Genomic DNA, 19,783 nt, shown 5'->3' with positions numbered 1-19,783 from the left:
AGAAATAAAATTATTTTTTCTACTTTTTGTTGTCTCTAGTTTCTGCTTTCATCTTCTTTTCACTCTCTTCCTTCCAGCGTCTGCCCTGTCTCTTCAATCCAGCATCTGTCCCTTCCATTCACTGTCTGCCCTATCCCCCTTCCATATGGTATCTGCCTTCTTTCTATGCCCCTATCCTCTTTCCATCCAGCCTGTGCATCCTCTCTCCTTTTTACATGATTCATTCCAGCTTCACTGCTCTCTTCATTTTTATCTCTCCTACACCAGATCTAGCATTTGACCCTCTCTCATTTCTCTGCTGACCCCCTTTCCAGCATCAATTTCTCTCTACTTTCTCATTCCTCTGTCTCTCCCCTTTCCCTCATCTGATCTCTCCATTCTACTCTGACCACTTCCCCTCCTCTAATCTCACTGCCAGCTGTTTCCTTCCTTTTTTCCTTCTCCCTTCCCTCCTCCTCCTATCCAACAGTAACTCTCTTCCCTTCCCCTCCTTCCCTCCCAACAGCATCTCTCCTTCTCCTTCCCTCCAGGTCCAGTAGCAGCTTTCCCTTTATCCAGCAGCTTCCCAGCCTCCAACAGTGGCTTCCTCCCCTTCCCTCCCAGCAGCTCTCAGTACTTGCCTGTAGCAGCGATTCACTTAGGGAGCCTAGGATCCTTTGATGGGTTACGCCGCCTCTGAGGAAAGAGGAAGTTGCATCATCAGAGGTGGGCAGCGACTCAGCAAAAGCCCCAAGGCTGCTGAAGTGAATCACTGCGCTGGCAAGTACTGAGAGCTGCTGGAAGGGAAGAAAGCCACTGTAAGGGCTTTCTCCATTAATAGCTTTGAAAAGTAGGCAGTAGAATTTGAAGTGTAATCTTGCTTGTATTGGGAGCCAGTGTGAGTCATGGTATGCTTCTGTGATGTGGTCATATTTTTTCAATGAGTAGATGAGTCTTAAGGCTGTATTTTGTATTTGTAATTGCTTTATCATGGTCACTGGGCAAGGGAGGTACAGTATGTTGCAGTAGTCAATTAGTCCAAGGATAAGAGATTGTACCAAAAGTTGGAATTGTTTCTTGTCGAAGAATTTTCAGATTTGTCTTAAGTTTCTCATAGTCAGAATGATGCTTTTATTACTTTGTTGATTTGAGGTTGCATGGTACAGCCTCTGTCAAGCAGTACTCCAAGAAGTTTTAGTGTGGGTTGAATGGGGTATGAGATAAAATTTATTGCTATGTTTGCTAAGGTTGGAGTTTTGCTGATTTCTAGGAGGATCAAATTTGTTTTGTCAGGGTTGAGTTTTAGTTTGTGTTCAGTCATCCATGTTGCCACTGTTTCGAGTGTTTTGTGTATTGTGCCTGTTATGGTGGGTTCTGGGTGGTCGAAGGGGAGGAGAATGATGATGTCATCTGCGTAGCTGTATGAGGTTATGCCATGTTTGTCTAGGCAGGAGCTGAGGGAGGCTATGTATAGGTTGAATAGTGTGGGAGATAGAGGTGATCCCTGGGGAACTCTGCAAGGGTTGGACCATGGTTCTGATTTTTCTTTAATTGTTTTAATCCTGTAGGTTCTGGATTGTAGGAAGCCTTTAAACCATGAGAGAACCTTGCCTAAGATTCCTATGGAGTCTAGCGTTTGTAGGAGGATGTTATGGTCTACCAGATCAAAGGCTGCAGAGAGGTCTAGTTGTATGAGCATGATTTTCTTGCCTGTACTGAGATGTTGTCTAACTGTGTCCATTAGTGTTCCTAGTAGGGTCTCAGTGCTGTAGTTGGTTCTGAAGCCAGACTGTGTGGGGTGGAGTAGGTTGTGGTTAGGTATGAGGTTAAGGTTTTGGCTACTAGGCCTTTCATTAGCTTGACGTACAATGGGATTGAGGCTATGGGTCTGTAGTTGGATGGTTGGTCCATTGTTCCTTTGGGGTCTTTTAGTATCGGAGTTATGATGATTTCGCTGAGGTCTAGTGGGAACTGTCCATCTATGAGTAGAGATTGTATCCATTGTAGGAGCAAGGAGCGGAATAGTGTACTTGAGGTTTTCAATAGGTATGGGGGGGGGCAATGGTTAAGGTCACAGGCTGCGTGGCTGTATTTATTATATAGTTTGTTGAAGTCTGACCATTGTATGGGTGAGAAGTGGGACCAGGTTCTGTCTGCTGCAACTGATTATTTTTCTGGGGAAGGAAGTGAGGTCTCTTCTACCTGAGTGGGAGATCCATTGAATGTGTTCTGATGTTTACGATCTTGTTTTTGAAGTATGTGGCTAAGAAAGTGGCTGAGGGAGGGGGGGGAGTTGCTGTTGTCTAGGTAGGGTGTGGTGTCTGTGAGAACGTTTAGTAGCTGGAATAGCTTTTTTGTATCTTGGTGTCCTTCTCCTATTTGCTTTGAGTAGTATATTCATTGTGTATGTGCATAAATTATAGTATCTTACAATCTAGGCACATAGTTGCAAGCTCCACCCATCTTTCACCCCCATACTTGCCAACTGGCAAAGTACACATCATTGTGTCATAACACATACTTTTTTACCACTTAAAGTATATGTCCCCTTATTGAATTACCCCTATGCATATACTTTTATTTTGGAAGCTGAGGGGAAAAAAGTACCTTGCAGACACTTGCATGCTTTTTTGAACTTGTGCACATACTTTTGAAAATGCAAAACTATGCTTGTTGTTCCAATCTCTGTCCTAAACATCCATTCCACTATCCCAGAAATTACTTTCCAAAATGCAAGTAGAAGCTGGGGTGGACTGAGTGTTTGGGCAAACAGGCAGTGTCAAGGGCCCAGAACGGCAAGGGGTCCAGTGCATCTCCCTATGTGATCCTCCATTTCTCCCTGTTTCTTCCACTCCCCACTCTCCCCTTCCCTGGTTACCTTAGAGATCTCCCAACAGTGGCAGCCATTCACAGATGCCTAGAGCCTCTCTTTTGCCACATTCTGCCCCTGCGTAAACAGGAACTTGTGTCAGAGGAGCAGGTTGTGGCAAAAGAAAGGCTTCAGGAAGGCTGCCACTGCCAGGGACCTCCTAGAAGATGCAGCTTGAGGTAGACTAGGTGGAGTGAAAGGAGAGGAAGGGAGAGATGTTGGACTCGGAGATGAAAGGGGAAGGAAGAAAGAGAAATGAACAGAGGGATGGGGGAGGGAAGAAAGAGAAATGATGGAAAAGGGAAAGCAGAGAGGAAGGGAAGGGAAGAAAGAAAGGGAAGGGAATAAAGAAAAATGATGGACCCAGGGGAAAGAGGGGAAGGTTGAAAGAGAAAAATGATGGATGGGGGTACAGAGTATGAAGAAAGAAATGATGGATGCAAGGCAATGGAGGGGAGGAAGAAATGATGAACCTGAGGGATGGAGGGGAAGAAGGAAAGAAAGAGAAATGATGGACCTGAGGGAGGGAAAAAAGAGGAAATGATGAACCTGGAAGGAGGTGGAGAAGATGGCGGGAAGAAAGAAGAAAGAAATGATGGACCTGAGGATGGAGAGGAGGAAGGGAGGAGAGAGGAAGTAGGAGCACAGGGAGAGAGTGGCGGGAAGTTGCCTCAGGTCCTTAATCCACTGGTTTCCAGAAACTTCATTATTATATGTTGACCAACTGTAAATAATAATGTCATAAAAACATTATGATTTGCAAATAATTTTATCATGTTACATATTGGTTGCACAATGGTTTTATAGAGCTTTCATAGGCCTTTTTGTGGGCCAGGGTTACTGTAAACCCTGTTATAGATAAAAATAAAAGGGGTTCCATAATTTTAAAACATAGTATACTCTGATATCAAAATGGTAATTAAATATCTGACTTATGAAGGCTTTTCTCACTTGGATTAGAGAAACACTTAATTTCATTTTACAAATGCTTTTCCTGGTTAGCAGTATTAAATAGAAACACCCAAAGAACAAAATGGATAAAAACTATATTTTTTTTTACATTGTTTTAGGGCTGCCATTTGTCTCTCGTTTCCACACTGACAGTTTAGAAAGAAATCTGTCTTACCTAAAACTGATGTACAAATTACCACATCCAGAGAAACTGTTTCAATCTTTTTTAAGTTGCTATTGACCTCAATAGCCGGGTGATCTCATAGAGAAAAAATTTGTCGGTCAATAACTACTTACTGCTGCCTGTCAAATAAATTTCATTGAGCCGCGTAAGCGCTCTATCATTTTCAACCTGCAACCCCAACCTTAAAGAACAAGAATTGTCATTTTGCAGAGGAAACCAAATTACAACAGTTAACTATTTCATGACTCTACAGTACTTGCTTAACATAATATCCTCCAGAAGGCCTGTAAGAAGAAGATCTGAGAAAAGATGGTATTATCCCCATTTCCCAGTCAAATATATACAAAATACTTTGCAAACACACATCCACAATGTAGCAAATTAGTTCAAAGGAAACAATATTTTTACTTATTAATCCCTATGTACCTTCCCACCCCATCCCTTAGAATACAACAATCGGTGTCAAGATGGCGGCGATGTGAGGAGCAGTGAGAGACGGGCTGAGATCTCTCCGAGTTTGCTTATTTCTAACAATAATTATACCTCTGATGCCCCATACGAAGAGGAAAGGGATGGTTAGGGGTCCTTCCTTGCTGGCCCTGGCGTCCACACCGCTCCAGCAAACTATGGACTGCTTCTTTTCTGCTCTTCCGGCATCTGCATTTTCCGGAGTGGAGAGCCTGGCTTTGGGCGGCGAGGTGAGGGAGTCTCTTGCCCTTTCGGGCATCCTTGTCTCCTCCGGTTGCCCTCACACCTCCGTGTCCAGCGACCGCCGAGGCGCTGGGGCGGGGAGGCACGCGATCCCGGAAGTGGATGCGTGGGGTCTCCTGGCGGGGGCGCGGCATCCGAGTCTGGTCAGCTGATGGAAGCAAGCAAGAGTGGGGAGAATTTGTCTTAACCGACGGAGGTTTCCTTACACAATATCTGGTCTTTGCTTCAGCGGATGGAGACAAAAATGGAAAAATCGTCTGAGGAGGTAACTAAAATAGTGGAGAATTTAGACTCATTGACTAAAACTGTGGAAACAACGAAATTGGACTCTGTGGCTCAAACTAAGCAGATGCAGGAGGAGATACTGCATTTACAAAAGTTTAAGGTGGCTTCTATTAAAGATAGTACTTCTATACATAAAAAATTAGAGCAATTTGAAAACTTTAATAGACGTTTGAACCTCCGTATTTTAAATTTTCCCCAAATTCCGGGTATATTGCCTTTTGATTTATTGAAAAGATATTTGATTGAAAATTTAAAGATTTCCTCAAACTGTATTCCTCCAATAAATAAAATTTACTATTTACCAAATAAGAAGATACCTGGAAGAGAAGGAGGAGAGAATGAGATTGAGAAAGATAAAAAAAACAAAAAATAATGAAATGGAATTTGCTGACGTGACTGCTCTTCTTGAACAAACAATAACTGTTGATACTGATAGAGCTAGATGTGAATATGATTATGAAATTGTTCTTGAAAAACTCACAAAAGTTATTTGGAGAACAGAAAATATGGATATACCCTGACGTCGCAAAGACTACGCAAGAACGGAGGAAAGAATTTCTTTCTATGCGTCAAGATACTATTAATTTGGGAGCAACGTTTCTTCTAGCATACCCCTGCAAATGCTTGGTTAGGTATTTGGGAGTCAAATATACTTTTTTTTCTCCAAACCATCTGAAGGAATTCCTGGATGTGAAGAAGATCATCAAGGACTGAGGGATAACGAAATTTTAATAGCTAGTGCTTAGATACATTAAGCCTATTTGTTTAATTAAATTCTTCTTTAATTTTTCTCTCATATATTTTCTTGATTGACCACCCCCAAAAATTGTGGTCTAAGAAGGGGATAAAGAAATACTTTTTATTTCTATAAGTATGAGTTTATAATACTTCTGTGTTGTTTTTGCCTCCCTGTGTTTATTGTAGCAAGATGTATTCTTGTAAATTTTGTTGAATAAGAAATAAATAATTAAAAAAAAAAAAAAGAATACAACAATCAGCAATCAAATAGAAACCAAAATGGCAAATAAAAAAAGGCAAAAAGGGCAGAATATTTATGATAATTCTATATCAAATTCAATGGTGTGCGGTGAGGGCTCTCAGGTGATTCAGTGAATCCCCAGCTCTACAGCCCTGCTTTTTTATTTTTGTTTACATTTTGCTTGATGCAGTTTTGTTTGTTAAGTGGGCAACCTGCTCAACGAGTCAAACTGAATTAAGCAAAAAGTAAAACAAAACAAAAAAAAGCAGGGCTCTTGTGCTGGGGATTCTCCAAACCTCCTGAAGGCCCTGACAGTACTGATCTGAATTTGATTGGCTGAGCAGCTTTTGCCTGTTGCCTGCTCAACCAATAAAATTCAGAGCAGTGCCCTCAGGGCCTTTAGGGGGTGGGAGTAAATCCCCATGAAGGCCCAGACAGTACTCCACTGATCAAATTCCATCTAACTACTCATATTATTAAGTAATGCACTTCTCAGCCACGGCATTAAAGAGTACAAGAAAGGTGTCCAACAAATGAATGAATCTTCTTATCTCCGCTTCAGTCTTTCCATACAGAGTATGTGGTACATCTAGTTATCTTCTTCAAAAGAGAAAATCTAATTTTTCTAGAAATATACTAAAACTATAAATATAAATATTCAATTAGTGCTCAGTGAAAGCCATTCTGAACTTCAAGGCATGAAGAGCACGGGACTGAACCAGTTCTGGCTTAAATCCATCATAGCACTCCTCCCTTCCTACCACTATAACTTTTAAAGACTCAAAAAGCTGAAACTAGAGCTTTAAATATACATAAATAGAGGAGTACTTATCTCTGCTGGTTTACTTTGTTGTCATGAAGCTTCAAGTCCAATCAAGTGCTCAGTGTTCCCCAATCACTCTCAAAAATTCCACACAAAAAACAAAAGTTCAAAAAATATAAGAAAAAGTCACAATCCATCCAATCCATGAGACAAAATCCATATGATGTCCTGTTAATTATCCAACTTCCTCGACAACTGACATCGGAGGGAGGGCTTAAGCAAAGCCCTCCCTCCCTCTGACGTCAGCGCTGATATCAGGGAAGACTTCTGGTCGGCTATGTGTGCTGGGGCAGTGCAGGCAGAAAATAGAAGACGAGCCTCATGGCTCGAGCTCCATTTGGCTGAGAAAGTTGCTAAGGTAATTTGCTTGCAGATGAGGGCTGGGAGACAAATGTGGAATACAAAAGGGGGGAGGGTGCATTTTTGGACACAAGGCATGAACTTGGGAAAGAGGATGGAGGGAGGGAGGGAAAGAGATGCTGAGGTGGGGGAGGTAATGCGTTTTTGGACACAGAAGGCATGAACTTGGGAGAGAGGAAGGGAGGGAAAGCGATGCTGAGGTGGGGGAGGGAATGCGTTTTTGGACACAGAAGGCATGAACTTGGGAGAGAGGAAGGGAGGGAAAGAGATGCTGAGGTGGGGGAGGTAATGCGTTTTTGGACACAGAAGGCATGGACTTGGGAGAGAGGAAGGGAGGGAAAGCGATGCTGAGGTGGGGGAGGGAATGCGTTTTTGGACACAGAAGGCATGAACTTGGGAGAGAGGAAGAGAGGGAAAGAGATGGTTGTGTACACGGGAATGGAAGAAAGGAGAATTTTTGGTCATAGGGAGGGAGGGAGGTACAGATGAGAGGGAGAAATATTGTGGTGGAAAGGGAACAGTGGGACAGATTGAAATGGATGCAAGAGGGAGGAATGTTGGACATATTGGTGAAGGAAATGGAGGGAGAGATGTGGCATGGTGCTGGAGAGGGGTGATAGAAGGAGAAATGTTGGGCATGGGGCTGGTGGGCAGGCACGAAAGATGAGAAAGGGATAAATGCTGGACCATGGTGGGAGGAACCAATGGACAGCAACAGAAGAATTTACAGAAGATGGGAAAGCGGAAAAAAGAAACTGGGACCAACTTTATGGAAAAATAAGTCTCCAGACAACAAAGGTAAAAAACGGAATTTATTGACTAAAATATGTTAGCTTTGGGAAATGTATATAGCAGATGTCTTTGTATTGTGTTCAGAAGAGAAGGAAATGCATTTCTGGTTTTATTTCTATAGTGTTGAAGTACTTGTTGACCCTTGCTGTGACTGGTGGGGATCCCCAAGCACCGCCAGCAGAGGACCTCCTCTAGAGATGGCCAGAACTCCCCTCCACCAAGCACAGCAGTCGCTGGCAACATCCATGAGCTGCTGCTGTCGGCGGCTGCAGGCCGTTAACATAAGTAGGCCATGGAGTTCAGCAGGAAGGTATGGGGGGAGGAAAATACTGCACAGGGAAGTGGGGTGGGAGGGAAATGCTGCAACACGCGGAAATGGAGGGGCAGAAAAGGGGTTGATGGACAGGGGAACAGGTGCTGAGGAACAGGGAGGGAGGCAGAAAAATGAAGACAGGGGGAACAGGAAGGAGGTGATGATGGACAGGGGGAGGTAAAACAAAGGGAGAAGGGCTTCTGCTGGATAAGGTGAGCAGTGATGGGGTGGTGGAGGACACAGGGGAGGTAAAAGGAAGGGAGAATGGACAGGGGGAGCAGGCAAGGGGTGGTAGTGGACAGCCAAGGGGGGGAAAAAAAAAAGACAGACAGAAATACAAAAAGCGGCTAAGGAGAGAGAAAAAAAAATAAAGATAGACACACACACATATATTCTAGCACCCGTTAATGTAACGGGCTATAAGACTAGTTAGTTATATAAAGAAACAAACATTCCTGGCTATTAGTCACTTTGACCATTGAGGAAAGGATGGACAAAGATTATATGGAATAAAACCAACCCTTAAACTGAACTTTCATTATGTTGTTGGTACTGACAGTGGCTTGGAAGAGCACTCTATGTTTCTGCTATTGCAACCTGCAGATTATAATGCGGACTCCTTGTTCTGCAAGGTTAGATAGCAGCCGAACAAGCGCTTTCCACTGAAACGTGTCCTTTCTGTTACACGGGTTAGCTTGGCTTTGCAAGGCATTTGCTTGTTTGATCCATGAAAAGCGCAGTTTTCCATTGCAGGGCCTGAACAGGGAGCCTGAAGCAGCTGACACAGCTTCCTAGCTAGGGCATTAAATCATTTCTTTGCTTCCAGAGATGATGTGAGAGTAATACTAAGCAGACTCCACTGCGCTGCCATATGGATTGCCTTTGCCCTTGAACAGTAATGGTCTTCTGCCTTAATCTAATATCATTTGGCACTGCTCTTGGTAACATGGTTCTGTGTGTGTACATTTTGGAAAGGATTTCGGTCTGCTAACAATGACCTTCTTGACTTCTGAATTTTACAAAAGGGGAACTACCTATATGGCATGAATATGCATGAGGCGACTGTCTTTCAATTGAAAGGAACATAAGAATAGCCCAGTAGCCTGTTCTCACAGTGGCCAATCCAGGTCACTAGTACCTGGCCAAAACCCAAGGAGTAGCAATATTCCATGCTACAGGTACAGGGCAAGCAGTGGCTTCCCCCATAATAATAATAATTTATTTCTTATATATCGCTATACCGTGAAGTTCAAAGCGGTTTACAATAAAGATACATTTTGTCAGTACATGAGATACAAGGTGAGAAACATATAGTCCGTGCTTGAGATACAAGGTGAAGAACATACAGTTTGTGCTTGTGATGCGAGGTGAAAAACATTAGATCTGGAATTCAATTACAGTTGAAAGAGAATATAAGTTAGTCTAAAATCTTGAGTTGGGAAGGTGGCAAGATTAAGATGAGGGCTGTTAGAGTGGATGAGGTGGATTGGGAATTTAGAATTTGTCAAACAATCGAGTCTTCAGGGATTTTCTAAAGTCAGCGTATGTAGTGGCCTCAAGTATGGGTTTTCCAAGCCAGACTATGGACTTTTCCTCCAGGAACTTGTCAAAACCTTTCTTAAAACAAGCTACGCTATCTGCTCTTACCACATCCTCTGGCAATGCGTTCCAGAGCTTAACTATTCTCTGAGTGAAAAAAAATTTCCTCCTATTGATTTTAAGAGTTTTCACTGTAACTTCATCGAGTGTCCCCCAGTCTTTGTAATTTTTAACGGAGCGAAAAATCGATCTACTTGTACCTGTTCTACTCCACTCAGGATTTTGTAGACTTCAATCATTATCTCCCCTCAGCCGTCTCTTTTCCAAACTGAAGAGCCCTAACCATTTTAGTTTTTCCTCGTACAAGAGGAGTTCCATCCCCTTTACCATCTAGGTCGCTCTTCTTTGAACTTTTTCTAGTGCTACTATATCTTTCTTGAGATAAGGAGACCAGAATTGAATGCAATACTTCAGATGAGGTCGCACCATAGAGCGATACAGGGGCATTATAACATTCTTAGTCTTGTTAACCATCCCTTTTTTAATAATTCCCAGCATCCTGTTTGCTTTTTTGGCCACCGCCACACATTGGGCGGAAGGTTTCATCGTATTGGTTACAATAATACCCAGATCCTTTTCTTGGGCGCTAACCCCCAAGGGGAACCCTAGCATCCAGTAACTATGATTCAGGTTATTATTCCCAATGTGCATCATTTTGTAGTATTTTGTGCCATCTTATTTCATTACGTGCCAACTTACAGAAACGAAATTCTATGTTTTAACATTGTTTCAGATCACTGATTGAACCATATTCACGTCATTCTCTTCTTGCTTGGGCTGAGAAGTTTTCAGTACCCCCTCATAGGGTTTCAGTATCTGATAACCAGAGCTGAGATTGTGATGTCATAATGCCTCCACCAATAAGAGGCAACCTCATCAGTGATGTCACAATGGCTTGATTGTCCTATACTTGGCTCACTTTTATTACATATGAGAGGGTGCTGAAAAGTTCTCAGCTCAACCATCCAGCTTCCTAAATTCTGAAAAATGTGTTATCTTACTTCATTAAGTGCCAATTTGCAGAAATGAAATTCTGTGTTTTAACATTATTTCAGATCATTGATTGAACCATATCCACGTCATTCTCTTCTTGCTTGGGCTGAGAAGTTTTCAGTACCCCTCATATTAGTCCTACCTCTCTCCCAGTTTTTCAAGGAGGATATGTAGAATGTCAAAGATATTAGAAATGAAGACTTCTGTTTTTCATTCTTTTTTTCCTCTAATTTCCTGCTCTAATGATGGCTTTGTATTAAGTTTTATGTGAGGTGGTTTCTGTTTAGAAAGGAGCTAATTTAAATTTGCATATAGACTGAGTGTGTAAGAAATGCACAGTAGTTTTTAGAGCCCTGTCCACCCTTACCTTGTTCTGCTTTTAGCCTGTCCAACCCAACAAACTGTTGAAAAGAAATTACACAGAAGGAGTCAGAAACAATGTCTTGCCCTTCTTTGTGGGGACAAAACTCTGAAATTTAACAGAAAGGGACCAAATTTGACATTAAAGGTCAGATTGGACCAAAGGTTCCAGAGAAATAGTACCTCTCATAAAAATAAAAAAATGGCCTATTGCATTTCTATAGGAGGCAGATTTCCAGAATATACAGCAGGGCTTCCCACATTTGGGAGAGTGTGGCGCAGTGGTTAAAGCTACAGCCTCAGCACCCTAAGGTTGTGGGTTCAAACCTACACTGTTCCTTGTTACCCTGGGCAAGTCACTTAATCCCCTCATTGCCCCAGGTACATTAGATAGATTGTGAGCCTGCCAGGACAGACAGGGAAAAATGTTTGAGAACCTGAATAAAAATTCATGTAAACCATTCTGAGCTCCCTTGGGAGAATTGTATAGAAAATTAAATAACCTGAGCATGTTTTAAATAGAAACAGCATTGGCCCATGCATCCAGAAGTCACTTGCTTTCTGTGGCTGTGATAATGAGGTCAGGGCCACAGAAAGTTTGATTAGCTTTAGCTTATAGTATAGAAACATTGATGTTTCCCCGAAAATAAGACACTATCTTGTATTAATTTGGGGCCCAAAAAGTCACTAGATCTTATTTTCGAGGATATCTTATTTTTTTCATGTACAATGAGCCTCTCTCACCTTCCTCTCCTCCACCCCAATTCTTCCTATTTCCTTTCTCTCCCCCACATGTACAGCATCTTTCCTCCCCTCTCACCCATCCCCTTGTGCAGTATCTTTCTATCCCTCCCTCCCATTCCTTGTGCAGCAGAACCCTTACAGCTTCTATCCCTCCCTTCCTCCCATCCCCCGTGTAGCATCTTTCTATCCCCCCACTGCTGTTCCCCCCCCCCGCCTACCCATCTCTCCCTCCCATCCAAACTACGAGACATAAAATAAATACCATATAACAAACACACAGCATCAGCAGCAATCTAGACAGGCTGCTTTGCAGTCTTCTATCGCCAGCAAAGCGGCAGAGGAACGGCCAGGCAATAGAAGGCTGCGAAGCAGCCTGTCTAGATTGCTGTCGGTTTGTTATAAGGTATTTATTTCTGTCTCGTGGTTCGGATGGGAAGGAGAGATGGGTCGGGGGGGGGAGCAGGGGGGGGAGCACTGCTGCTGCTGCCAGTTACTAGGGCTTATTTTCAGAGGTAGGGCTTATATTAATACCTACCCCAAAAATCATGCTAGGGCTTATTTTTGGGGTAGGTCTTTATTTTTGGGGAAACTCGGTAGCTAGGAATTGTTCCTTTCAAACTGCCTTTGCCCTCATCTCCTCTCTCCTTTGCCAGTCACAAACAAATATGCAGCCAACATGGATATACACACAGAGATAAATGTATAGGCATGTAGATAATTGCTGCCATTTCACTATCCCTGTTGTACTGCATCTTGGTGCTTAAGATCTCTATTTCATTTTCTTCATTTTAAATTCCACTTTGAAACTAGTGAAAGAACCATATAGTTTTCCAAGTGGTTGCTATGTACAGTGACACCTAGTGACTCAACCATGTAGTTTGCTATTGATTGCAATGTGTGTGGCCACCTAGTGGTGGAGATGTATGCATTTTAATAATTGTTGCCTTTCTACAGTGGCACTATGTGGTTTGAATGTAAAATGTATTCTTTCAAATCTGTTGATAGTGATATAAAATGGTTAGATATATACCGTTTGCATTCATTCTGTTGTTCTTTCTAAATCAGCAGAATGTTGGGAAATGGCCCCACATCAATATATTTTTCTGATTCTCTACCACATCAGTATCCCTTCTGATACACCCACCCCCATATCAAGACCCCTTTCAATGCCCCCCACCTTACATCAGTGCAGTAAAAGGCCTTTATATGGCAGCTAGATCCTAGTGCAGGGGTGTCAAAGTCCCTCCTTGAGGGCCGCAATCCAGTCGGGTTTTCAGGATTTCCCCAATGAATATGCATGAAATCTATGTGCATGCATTGCTTTCAATGCATAGTCACTGGGGAAATCCTGAAAACCCGACTGGATTGCGGCCCTCAAGGAGGGACTTTGACACCCCTGCCCTAGTGGATTATACCACAACATTACCACTAGTAGTTGCAGACATTACTTTGAGCCTGTGACTTTGATAGAACATTTGCTATTATTATATTCATGTAAATTCTATGCTTTTATCATAATTACTTATTCTCATCATCCATCAGTACATATACAAAGGGTGAGCTTAGAAGACTGTATGGACATGGTATTTATTTATTTATAGCGTGTATGCCATTACCAGAGCTGCCAAGAGGGACGATCAAGGCAGGATTAAAGCATAGGCAAACTAAGCATGTGCCTTGGGCCCAAATGTTTAGGAAGGGCCCTGTCAAATGTGCTAGTTCAATGGCTATCAAGGAAGATCTTTGCCCTGATACGTTGCTGGCAGAAAGAAAAGTGGGAGCATATGGACCAGAACCACTTCCTGTCTGCAGAGCTATGCATATTCTCCCCACTCCTGTTGGCAGCAGAAATTGGGACTCAATGCTTCTTACCTGCAGTTTTTCCCCTGTAGCCAGAACTATGTAGGAACCTGTTTGTGAACATTATGCTGGTGCGGGGGTGGGGTGGAGATACTCAACATTTTTGTTTGCCTAGGGCCCACCAAAGGGTTAAGCCTGCCCTGGGGACAACCCACTCAGCAGGAGATTCAGGGTCTGCCCCCCAGCCTACTGTGCTCCACCCATTGCTCTGCCCTTCCCGGCCCATTGCTCCTCCCAGGACACATCCAATTGGCAGCCAGAGGCAAAAGGCATGCCTCCCCATTCTGTGACAGCAGAAGGAAAGGTTTGCCCTTGGCTTTTGCATCTTCCATTCAAGAGAATACACACTGATATGTTAGAACTGCCAAAACTTAGAGGCCAACCAAAACTGTTTTTTCCAGTTTTGGCCAAAACCAAAACTGCCAAACCACTTTCAGCTGAGACCAGAACTGCAGCTGAAACTGAAAACTAGAGTTTGGTTGTGTGAATGCAAACCGATGAGACTCACTGGGGATTGTCAGGATTTATTGTCGGCAGCCCTCTGCTTAACTCCTATGAGATTATTCCCAGGAACTGCAAGCACAGGCTGACAACTGGGAGAGTCATTTTAACAAATACTTCTTAAGTCTGGCATGTTTAGGTTCTTAAGTCAATGCAGATCTAGTTAAATATCCTCTGAGACAGGACCCTTGTGAGAAAGTAGCACTGAGATATTTCCTGTTTGTATTTAGTTAAAGAACATGCATGATATTCAGTAGATTCTTACTAAAACAGGCTAAAGGAATCCAAACATTGATCTGAACTGTGGGTGTTATACCAGACAGTGGCACAATATGGAACAAAGAAGCACATTGCCACTGGCGCATGGCAGCTATTTTGAGAGCAGAGCCAGCAGGAGCAACTGGGGATCACTCTTACCCTGAATAAACCCTGAATAAATAGACTACCTGGGATTGTAAAATAGGGAGGGAGGCAACTTCTATTCAGAGGTGAGGGAGGGAGACAAACAGGACAAAGCACAAAACAGTCAGTTTCTGAAAACCCAAAACTGTGGCAATAGCCTTTTGGCCGAAACTGAAACCAGGCAGAAAAAGGATTTGGGGCCAGTTTCTGCACTGTAACCAAGATCAAAATTTAGTCGGCCTCTACAGTGGCGTAGTAAGGGGGGGTGGGGGAGGAGCGAGAGGGCGGTCCACCTCAGACGCCATCTTGCTCCTTCCCCTGCCGCTCATGCGCCCCTTCCCTTCCCTGTACTTTTTTAACTTCGGTGTGAGCAGCCACCATCTTGCTGCCTGCGTTGGCTTCGGCGCTCTCTGCACTTCCAGGACCCACGCCTAGGAAGTGACGTCATTCTGGGCAGTAAGTTAGTGGCTGCTTGCACCGAAGTTAAAAAGGTACAGGGAAGCGGCACACATGCGCGGCGGGAGGGGCGGGGAAGGGGTGACGCCACCTCGGGTGCCGCTGACCCTCACTATTCCTCCTCCATGCCCTCTTGTATTGGAGAGATGGAGTAGATAACCACTTTTGTTGTTCCACAGAAAGGCTGTCTGTCAGGAATCAAACATAAGCAAAATCAGTGTAAATAACTTTTTAAAATTTCCTTTGCATATGTAACTGATCTATAGTATTGAACACCGTTACTTGCATATGGGATGCTTCTAAAATAAGAAATATGCAGGAGACAAAAAATATATTTCAGCTATTTTTGAAAACCATCTTTTATACAGCTTTGCTATATATAAATTATTCACCAATGCTTTATTATTCTGACACTGAATGACTGTAGCAGAGAGAAGGGATCTAATTGGTGGCATTGAGATCATTTAATAGTTTCTGCCTGTTTTTCCTCTCTGCACGGAAAGATATATTGCCACTAGGTATGTTTTCTGAAACTAGGCAAAAATGATGGTTTTAAGAGAGCTCACTGTTCTTTCGACTTAAGTGCTGTGTTATTTATAGTGCCCCCCCCCTCCCCCATGGACGGAAGAATTATTACTGGAAAATGTTAATTCCTCATTTCTTGTCCACTTATGGGTCATTTTGGGAATGATCGCTGCATGAGCTTTGCAACAATGGAAAATCCATGCTGTGCTGAAAATAGTGACGTGCAATTATTGCACTTTGAAAAGCATGTTCCAGAACTTCCCTTTAACCCTTTCAGGACCAAGGGACATATTTGTCCCATAACTTTAAAATCCTATAAATTTTGATTGGGATAGTCTACAGTTCTAAATTTGATATGTACGGATTCCATATGATACTGCCTTTATGTAAACAAACTGGTTCCGACATTCATTCATTAGCGTCGTTGCCAGATTGACGAGAAGATTCACTTGCCACACTGTCCATAAGCCAGAAGTTTGATTTTAAAAAAAAAAATAATGATATTTCACCAAAAAAAATCAATTTTTTGGCATCTGCAAGCCCTTTTTACCATAAAAATGTCGTCAAAACCACAAAAATTGGCCTACGATCCTTATGGTCCTGAAAGGGTTAATTGCTGTGTCCATAGAAGCAACAGAAGGGCTGTAGGCAGCCTGGCTACCCCACCCCGCAGTTGGCAGCGAACCTGGAAATCTTTTAGTGCTGGGAGCGTGTTTGGAGGTGGAGAATAGGCGTTCTCAGTGCTGATCAGTGCAGCCACATCATCAAGTGGTTACGGGTTCATTCGCTAATGGTCATATATTCAGGGCTACATTGCCGTGCTTGCTAGATCTTAATGCCAGCATTGAGCTGGCGTTAGTTCTAGAAGCGTAGCGCAAGGTAATTTCCTGCGGGCGCTAAAAACGCTAGCACACCTTAGTAAAAGGAGCCCTCAGTGGCGTAGTCCACCCCGGGCGTCATTATGGTGTGGGCGGAGGCACCCATCCTTCTCTTCGCTCCCCGCTCCTTCCCCACCTCTCACTACCATGCGGGTGCGCCGCGTCCCTTCCCCCGTAGCTCTGTAACATTCCTGGCATGAGCAGCAACCCCCAACTTGCTGTCGGGTCAGCATCGGTTCATCGTCTGACCCACGCCTAGGAAGTGACTGATTTTGGTCTCAAGTTGGCATTGACATGCCTACATTAGGCATGAGCACATGCACCAGCTCTATAGCTAGCATGAGTTGGTGCTCGTAAGCTTGCCATGCAATGAATGTAACTTATAGCATTCTATAAGTTACATGCATAAGTTGGAACCACACTCATGGCCTGCTCATGCCCTACCCACGTGAATGATTCTTGGGAAAAATGCTTTAGTACCTTAATAAAACCATGTAAACCATTCTCAGCTCCCCTGGGAGAATGGTATAGAAAACTGAATAAATAAATGGTGCATTTACATGCACCCAAATATAGAATTGCCTTTTAAGTCTCTTGATTTTCCTGCAAATGTTCTGCTTGGTCTTTGATCAGCCCTTTTAACAAATTAGGATATTCTTGGAGAACTGGGAAAGATCATTTAAAGCCAGCAGTTGCAGTTTTCTGTTGGGATTTTATATTTCCTAACCTGTGTTTATTATTGATCAGATTTCTGTTCTGGAATGTGAAAGAAAATTTGATTGATTAATGAGTTTTATCAATGAAGCATGTAACATCTACTGAAGTGGCTCAGGTACAAGTTATATCTCTGTATTGAGCAACAAAAAAGGAAGGAGAGGTCCAACCTTATCTGCAGAAAAAACCAACCAGAAACAAACAAAAACCAACTGCAGATGTGTACAAGATGCAGGCAGAATTTATTGTGACAAATATAAATTTATAAAAACCTTTTTCCCAAACAAGGGACCCGACACGGTCCGTGTTTCGGACAAACCTTCGTCAGGGGTCCAATATGCAAAAAGGTTTGAAAAATATGCCACAAAAAATATGGAATAAAAAATCATAAACCAAAAGGTCCAAAGTGCTGAGAATCGCCAACTCCTGTGACTTTGTGAGACGCTTTACAGGAGTTGGCGATTCTCGGCACATTGGACCTTTTGGTTTATGATTTTTTATTCCATATTTTTTGTGGCATATTTTTCAAACCTTTTTGCATATTGGACCCCTGACGAAGGTTTGTCCGAAACACGGACCGTGTCGGGTCCCTTGTTTGGGAAAAAGGTTTTTATAAATTTATATTTGTCACAATAAATTCTGCCTGCATCTTGTACACATCTGCAGTTGGTTTTTGTTTATATCTCTGTATTGTCCATAAATGAATATAATTTGCAGGAAAAAAATGTTATGTTGCAATATAAGCCAGCTCTGAAGAATAGAATGATGTAATCTCAACCCTGTCAGGATGACACATCGCCCAGTACATTCACAGACAGTTTTGCCATTAAAGCTTGGGTGCTTTGGTGTTGTGGACTAGTGATACATTGCGCCATTTTTATTGGTAATGTGCAGTTGGATAGAGGACCCTGATCATGCCTGAAGCCTAGTAAACCTAGCACAGTATTGGGATGACGGAACAGAGACGCCAATCTATATAGAATTGTCTCCATAGAGCTGGATATGAATGCTGTTTGGTTAAAAGTGTAATGGCATCCTCAGTACACCTCTCTTCCCACTTTTAACCTGTCAAGTTTTGCCGGCTGGACAAAATGGAAGCAGTTTATGGGCTGCAGTTTTGGAAAGTAAACTGCTCCAAATGAGCAGAACTCCACTGGAAAACAAGCCAAATTGGCAAGGAATACCAGGACTCTGTGACAGCATCAGGAAAAAACATATTTTGGATCTAAGACAGTTAATCCCACGACACTTCAGCCCTTGTCACTTAATCCCATAGACACTTAGGGCTCCTTTTACTAAGGTGCGCTAGCGTTTTTCACGCACGCAGGAAATTTTCGCACACTATTACACACTACATGGCTAGAACTAACGCCAGCTCAATGCCGTTCATTGCTTGGCAATGTAGCTTGTGCTATTCCACGCATTAAAGCCCTAACGCAACTTAGTAAAAAGAGCCCTTAATCTTAATTCCATATCTGTTGTTTGATTATTTTATTTTCTACGCATATATTCTGTGATTTATTCTTTGTTTTCATATGCTTTTTGAAGGTGGCACTCATAAACATAATATACTGTATATGCAGCATGTATGTAAATCAGTATATTATCAGTATCAGAAATGCCATATAAAAGGCTCGGGTTGTTGTTTGTGGGGGGATAGAGTGGGTATCTCTCCCGCTGCTGGGGGGGGGGGGTTGCCGTTACAGCGGGGAGGGTGTCATTTGTGGCAGGAGAGAGACGGCATCTCTCCCACTGCTGTGGGGAGGGGGGGTTGCCGCTGCAGGAGGGTGTCATTTGTGGTAGGAGAGAAAGGGCATCTCTCCTGCTGCTTTGGGGGGGGGGGGGGGGTGTTGGTTGCCTTTCTAGCAGTCTCTGACACTGCCATGCTAGCGTTTTAAACAATGCTATCACTGTAGCACCACCCCTGGACCAGTTGTTGATTTTTGTCACCAAATGCCAACGCCACTCTTAGAAAATGCTATCACTGTAGCGCCACCCCTGGACCAGTTGTTGATTTTTGTCACCAAATGCCAATGCCACTCTTAGAAAATGGCTCGGCAATTGTTAAGAATCCACCGGAGTGCTCATTTCAATGTTGAAGAGCCCATTTGCATGTGAGTGTCGGAGATTGCTATAAACCTCACTAAAGACAGAGATAAGTTCAAGTTTATTATAGATTTGATTGATCGCTTATTCAAAATTCTAAGCGATGCACAAAATCTGCCGCTAAAATGCCTGCAGGCTAAACCTTTGGAAAACAGTTTAACAACGGCTTTAAAGTTTTGAGAATCTGGGCCTAAATGACGAGGGCTGAAGTGCCTGTGATTAACTGTCGCAGGACTAAGGGCTCCTTTTACGAAGCCGCGGTGGCGGTTTAACGTGCATAATAGCGTGCGCTAAACCGCCGGATGCGCTAGCCGCTACCGCCTCTTCTTGAGCAGGCGGTAGTTTTTCGGCTAGCACGGGGGGTAGTGCGTGATTAAAAGTCGTGTGCGTTAAAGCCGC

The 19,783-nt window shown here is 43.1% G+C and overlaps 1 protein-coding gene across 2 annotated transcripts in view; it reads left to right on the top strand.

Annotated features, from left to right (window-relative positions):
- CAMKK1 (calcium/calmodulin dependent protein kinase kinase 1) overlaps positions 1-19,783 on the top strand; it is a 229,875-nt gene that overhangs the window by 148,992 nt on the left and 61,100 nt on the right. The window lies entirely within an intron of this gene.

This window comes from Geotrypetes seraphini, chromosome 15, assembly GCF_902459505.1.
Source record: "Geotrypetes seraphini chromosome 15, aGeoSer1.1, whole genome shotgun sequence".
NCBI lineage: Eukaryota > Metazoa > Chordata > Amphibia > Gymnophiona > Dermophiidae > Geotrypetes > Geotrypetes seraphini.
Note: the sequence above shows the minus strand (reverse complement) of the source record. Positions and strands in the feature narration are given on the sequence as shown.